This window comes from Chrysochloris asiatica, unplaced genomic scaffold (genome assembly GCF_000296735.1).
Source record: "Chrysochloris asiatica unplaced genomic scaffold, ChrAsi1.0 scaffold00262, whole genome shotgun sequence".
Classification (NCBI taxonomy): domain Eukaryota; kingdom Metazoa; phylum Chordata; class Mammalia; order Afrosoricida; family Chrysochloridae; genus Chrysochloris; species Chrysochloris asiatica.
In genome coordinates this window covers 1,662,817-1,669,664 of record NW_006408780.1, presented here as the reverse complement: position 1 = coordinate 1,669,664, position 6,848 = coordinate 1,662,817, and the positions used below count along the sequence as shown (strand labels likewise).

Here is a 6,848-nt window from a genome sequence, read left to right as displayed (position 1 = left end):
TGTGATCCGGGTACACACATGTACAAATAAAAGGCATGCACCTGACCCTCAAACACATGTCAGAGTATACATATGCAGGCTGGCAAATACACATGGAGGCACTTGCAACCCACACATATGTGCATACCCTTGTGCACACACAGGTCAGTGCACACCCGACTGCTGGTGTGTATACACATCATGCAGGGTGCACACTCCCAAGCCTGTATTTGTCCACCTGGTGTGCACACACCCCTTACACATGTGTGCAAGGGCAGATGTCCCCACACCTACCTTTAAGTGCCTCCCAGCTGGATGCAGACAGTGGGACATCTGAGCACATAGCAGCTGAGAATCCACAGGGACCAGCATCTATATGGGTACATGTCACCCCCTGTGTGCAGTGGTCCTGCTGGCCCCTGATATCACCCACCTTCCAGAGAGGGGCATGGGCACCATGATGGTGCAGTTGGGGAGGAGGGCACTGGCCAGCAGGTGCCACCCTGAGGCCGTGGCAGCCAGCACTCAGCTCTAGCTGGCCCCACACCACCTTCTCTTGGGTTCTGGGTCCTGGTCCTGCCCAGGAGCCTTGGCTGTCTGTCTATCCACTGCCTCAGGGGTGCGTTCATTTAGGGTAATCTAGTGAGGTTCCAGTCCAGGAATGATCTAGTCCTTCTCTCCACAGATGGGGAAACTGAGGTTCAGGGAGGGCTTGTGAGTGTCTGGTGTCACTTGGCCCAATACAGAAAGGGGTAGTCCCAAGTGCGCTGAGAGAGGGCTGAGTCTCTTTGCCTGAAACAGAGTTGGGGTTAGGGTAGTGCCTTCTTGGATGCTCCACATCTGGCATTTGAACCCTTTGGGCTCTGCTTCTCAGGGGAGCATCGTCTAATCCTGTGTCCACCAAGAGCCCAGGGAACGTGCTGTATGCCGGGTGGGGGTTCTGCCATGTGCTTAGTGATGGGGGGTGAAGAAGGGAGGGTCTGCTGTGTGCTCAGGGCCAGGCTAACACCCACCTTCTCTCAGAGGAGCTGAGGAGCAGGGCAAGATACAGTGGTGGAACATACGTGTTCCAGGCCTGGGAACCTTGGAGGGGGAATTCTGGGAGGATGCAAGGATGAGGCTGGACAGAGGGGACGGGCTTGAGCTGCAGGAGGGAGATCTAGGCTGGGTGTAGTGAGGGGGTGGGTAAGAATGGGAAAGGCCAGAACCACACAGGCCTCAGAGCTACTGCTGGGCTTGACCTCAGGGAGCCCCTTACCGTGGGCCACACCCCCAGATGGCCAGGATGCCAGGACCACAGCCCCCTCTCCTGGTCCTGGCTTCCATCCCTCAACTCACTGTTTCTGGCCTGAATCCCCGTGTCAGACCTCCAACCCAGTTAGCCTTGGCATTTTCCACACATTACAGCCACCAGGATTTGGTAAGGGTCACCAGGGTGGTGTGGAGAAGACCCTCAGCTTTTCCAGCCCACCACAGGCCCCTGGCTTCCTCCCCTGTAGTCCCAAGCACCCTTCCCCCTACCCCCCACACCAGCATCACCTGTGTCAGAAGGAAGGGGCGGCACTGACCATGTGAGCAGAGGCAGAGAGAAAGGGTACGTCTTGGGCACATTTCTGCACTGACTGGAAGAAGCTGACAGGGAGGGAAGAGGGGATGTGGACAGAGCAGGGTGGGGTTAAGGCTGCAGAGACTGGCCTCAGGCCGACTGGGGGCGATGTAGGAGACTGAAGGGACATCCTCAAGAGCTTCCAGCTGATCTCAGAAGTCAGGGTCAGAGTTCTGAGATACGGGTTTGAGGAGGGGCCCAGGAAAGACCTGCACACAGACCCCAGGACCCAGGCCGGCCATGGGCGCCAACACTGGGGCAGGACTCCCTCTCAGCCCCACCTCCGTTCCCAGAGCTGAGATGTGCTCCCTCCAAGGGCGGAGAGCCCCCAGCCCCCGTGTCTTCAGTGATTTGGAAGTGTAGAGAATGGAATTACCCAAGAACAGATGTGCGCGAGAGGGGTGAAATGGAATGTGTTAGCCGTGGCCCGCCTGCCTTTGATTACCTCTGACTGCCTGCGCGCGTGCCCCCCTCCACCATCGCTCCCCCCCAGCGGTGACGGCTAAATTCAGCTTTGCTGGCCGAGTCCGGCGTCCTCATTGAAATTGAATTGATATTTTGTAAACTTCATTTGTGAATAATGTGATCTGACAGGGACAAATGTGACGGGGAATTGTTTTCAAACCTTCTCCAAATGAAACTTATTATTCGGTAAATACAGATTCCTTTGTCTCGGGGTCTCTCCTCCATCCTGGTGTCTTCACGCCCTGAATATGTATCAGCCCCCCAGGTAATTGAATTGAGGCGATCCGGCTGAGGGCTGGGAGACTAGGGGTGACAGTGCGTGCGGGCCGAGGGGTCAGTGGCAGTGGCGGGCGAGTGGCTGAGCGGTGGCCAGCCGATGCCCCCTCCGAGGGCCCTGCCGCACCCAGCCGGGGCCTGCCGCGGGGCGTCGGGCCTCAGATGTCTTACATATTAATTTCCCTTTGCAGAACGTTCGTGGAGCTCGAGCTCAAATGCAGTTAGCTGGATTGATGAAAGTGGCAAAAGGATACGACACGAGCTGATTCCACCTTTTCAGCTTCGATTAGCTCAGCCGGCGAGTTAGTCTCCCGTCAGCGCTCCATTACAGCGGGCGCGGCCCAGGAGCACGCGGGGGGCCGGGGAAAACCGAGGAGCGGCAAGCCGCTGCCCACAGACCCAGGGGGGCTTCAGGGCTGTGCTGAGATTCTCACAGGTCCGTCCTCAAAGAGGGAGGTATGGCTTCTTCTACAGGACTAAGGTTAACCCTCCACGCCAGGCCCCAGGAGGGGGCTACAGTCAGGGGTGTCACAAGGGGGTGGGGGTGGGCTCTGTCAGAGGCGGTGACACCAAAATGAACCCCCAGGTTCACGGTGCCCCCTCCACACAAGCCTGTTAGGGTGCCTGCGAGTGCGCATTGGGCAGACTGGGTCTCTGCCTGGCCAATGGGAGAGGGGAGGAGCTGTAGGGAGACAGGGGCGGGGCCTGGAGGGGGGAGTCAAGTCGCTTTACTTGGGGGGGGAGGGGTTGTGCCTCCAGGCCCGTCCCACAGCAGGGTGACAGCAACTCTAGTGACGTCACTCCGCAGGCTTCCGAGAAGCATCCTAGCTGGGCCAGGTGTGGCTCTGTGCTTGCACCATACAAAGGCCTGGGGCGCATCCCTCTGCCCCGCCACCACCCTGTGGGTCTTCTCAGCGCACGCGCTGCAGACTTGGGGGTCCGCTTCCTCGTTTGTGTGTCGCACGTGCTGCTGCAAGTGTGTTTCTCACATTTCCTCGTTTAACTGTCAGGACTGAGGAGGAATGACCCCCCAAATTAGGACAAATCCGCAAGAAACTGAGGCTAAGGCAGTCGGCAAGGGATGCGGAGCTAAACCCCTCGCAGGCAGCTTAGTGCGGGAGCGTATCCCCTGAATCCGCAATCTCAAGGAGAGATGGTGGCGGACTGGGTAGGACCCCGGGGTGGGCCACCGTCTTCTTCTCCCTCCTCTTCCTCCTTCCTCCTCTTCCTCGTCCTTTCATGACTATCATCAAACCTTCCTGGCCACCTGCGGAGCAGACCCACCCGAGGAGAGCCAGGAACCACGTGTGGTCAGAACCACGGGGGAATGAAAACTCGGATGTCACCCATCAAAGGAGGATGATCCACCGACAGCTAGGAAAGAGGGCTGAATACCTGGGGCTGCCCATGGCTGGGTCTCTGTCCCTGTCCACCAAAGCACAGGGGATGATTCCCCTGGTAGGGGTGAAGGTGACCCTCAGCATCCCCTCCCCGCCTCCTAGGTTAGGAAGATGCACAGACACTACTGGTACCAGCCCTGCGTAGTTGTTGATGTTAAGTGCTGTCCAGTTGGTTCTGACTCATGGCTACCCTGTATAGGGTTTCCAAGGAGTGACTGGTGGGTTTGAACCAACGACCTTGCAGCTCAAACTGACTTGCAGTCCAGCACACTATCCTGCAGCTCCACACCACAATTCCAAATTCAACCTGTGAGTTTCCCATAGTCACAAAAGGCCCTTAGTTTTCCTGAGTCTTCAGCTCTGTTCTCAGAAGGTGCTGTTCCTGTTCCGGGAATGAGCGAGGGTCTTGGTGTGGGCCAGGCAGCAGCCTCCTGACTCTGTGTTGTTGCTGTTGTTAAGTGCCGTTGAGTCAGTTTTGACCCATAGCGACCCTGTACAGAGTTTCCGAGGGTGTAAATCTTTACGGGAGTAGAAAGCCTCATCTTTCTCCTGCGGAGCAGCTGGTAGTTTCGAACCGCTGACCTTAAGGTTCACAGCCCGATTCGTAACCACTACGCTACAAATAATACTGCCCTGTGCTCAGCAAGCCAGGAAGGGATACTGCTCTTGGCACAATCATCCTGGGCTTGACCCAAACCCCACATCTTCTGAGGCAGGCATTAGTACAACAGGCAGGGTTCCCCTCAGAAAGGCAGGTTGCAGTAAGCTTCACCCCTCACACCCAGCCCTGCAGCACCAGAGAAGATTGCTCCCACTCACCCTCCTCTGCAGAGACGGAGAGGGCACAGAGCAGCAAAGGGACACAGAACCCATAGCCCAGGGTCCTTACCCCATGAGAGACACCTAGATTAGGACAAATCCCCATATAGGGTCCATTCTCCCATCTCCTGACTTTGTTGTTGTTGTTAGGTGCCATCGAATTGGTACTGACTCATAGCGACCTTATGCACAGCAGAATGAAACACAGCCCAATCCTGGGCCAACCTCACTATTGTTGCCACGCTGGAGTCCATCGATGCTGCCACTTGGCCAATCAATTTCATTGGGGGTCTTCCACTTTTTCTCTGACTCTCCACCTTCTCAAACATGATATCCTTCTCCAGGGACTGGTCCCTCCTGACAATATGTCCAAAGTGTGAGAGATGAAGTTTGGCCATTCTGGCCTCCAAGGAGCACTCTGGCTGCATTTCTTCCAAAACAGATCTGTTGGTTCTTTTGGCAGCCCAATATTCTCCTCCAACACTATAACTCAAAAGCATCAATTCTTCTATGGTCTTCCTTATTCTCCTGACTTTACTCCCTGCAAATGTGCTGGGGACACCCACATTTTGGTAGTTTCTAAGTGATCATCCAAGGGCCCTTCTGATTTCAAGTTTCTCCCACTCTGCCCCATCCTTCAGAGTCAAGCACTGGACTGCTAAACACAGGTTGGTGGTTCAAATCCACCAGCCAGTCATTGGAAACCCTATATAGGGTCATGATGAGTCAGAACCGACTCGATGACATTTAGCAACTAAATCCCATCCCTCACTTCTTCCTCCTACTTTCTGGCTTTCTTCTCGGGTCATTTTGACAAAGAAACAGTGAACCTGGATTCTGTTCCCCCTGAATGTTTCTGAGTGGGGATGAGCAAGCTGCCCAGAGGTGTGGGGTCAGCAGACAGTAGGAAGAGCTCACTCATTTGCCACAAGGCAGTTTCACTCTGACATTAGGGGCAACCAGTAGTTATCAATGCTGCCATGTCACCACCTCCCTCCCAAGGTTAGGTTTCCACCCCCAAGGGGGAACCAGGGTTGGAACCTCTAACAAGAACCAGAGAACCCTCGATGGACTCTCCTAACTCAGACCCAGGTTTGTCCTCTCTGGGTCATCTGGACCCAGACCCTCTGCATGGACTCCAAGTCCTTGGAGAACCCGAGGATGCCCCCCAACTTCTCATCTGCCGGATGCGCAAGGAGCATTTTCCCCAGGCACGACCCAATGCCAGGGTGTGTTTTATCGTATCAATGTAGAAATCAATGACGTAGGAAATTGCCAAGATAATGAAAGCTTCTTCACATGGTCTGTGAGCTGGAACTTCATGCTCCAGGCTCAGCAGGGAGGAGGGGGCTCCACTCCGGGGGGCGGGGAGCAGGGGGGACGACTCAGGTACATTCCCTTTGATTAACTGATGCTCCATCCAGCGAGACCATACAGCACTGATGTTATGGATTGAATTGTGCCTCCACCAAATAGATGTTGAGACCCTAACCTCTTTTTTTGTGATTGTGATTCTGTTGGGAAGGGGGGGGAAGGGGGGCTGTTACGTTCATGAAGCAGTATCCCTGTAGGGTGCATGTTCCATGAAATCTCTGCTAAGTTACAAAAGGAGCTGATTAGACAGACATGGCACATGATGGGGAAGACAGACGCTCCAGAATTGCCAAGAACTAAGAAAGGCTATAGTTTCAGGTAAGGAAAGAATCAGCTTTCAGTATCCACAACTGAGAGAACTGAATTTGTTTGTTAAAGTTCCCTTCCCACATGTGGAATGTGTGTTACAGGAGCTCAGGAAGACTAAGACCAGGGATGACCTCTTGTTGGAGTTTTGATGAGGAACCAAACCCTGGAGCCAGCGTGGCCTGCACATGGCCCTGGTTGCTGTCTGACACCAGCATTTATAGCAACCTTATGCGGCAGTATAGACGGGAGCCGCCATCCTTACTAATGGGCCAAACCCACAGGAGGACAGACTTGGGCTCCGACTTCTTGGTAGGATGGGCTTCTGGAGTTTCTGACATCCGGTTTGGAGCTTTGCCCCCCCCCCCCCGGGATTTTAGGAGAAGAGGAAGAAAGGTGGTGGTTTTCTTGGAAAGACTCCTGTGGTTGCAGTTTGGGACTAAGCATGGGACAGGAGCCTGAGGTTGGCCTGGGGTTGTTGTCTTGATTCTAAGGCTAGGCCCAGCACACAGGGGGCCAAAACATTGATTAACAAGTGGACAAGCTCAGTGAGGTCCCACCAAGATTTGAGCTTGGATCACTGGATTCAAAGTCCAGAGTGCTAACCATTACACCATGAGACC

The 6,848-nt window shown here is 54.8% G+C and overlaps 1 non-coding gene across 1 annotated transcript; it reads right to left on the bottom strand.

The window, feature by feature from the left end:
* Nucleotides 1-6,776: 6,776 nt before the first annotated feature.
* TRNAQ-UUG lies at nt 6,777-6,848 on the bottom strand. Its single transcript has one exon. It is a non-coding gene; the product is annotated as a tRNA-Gln (tRNA).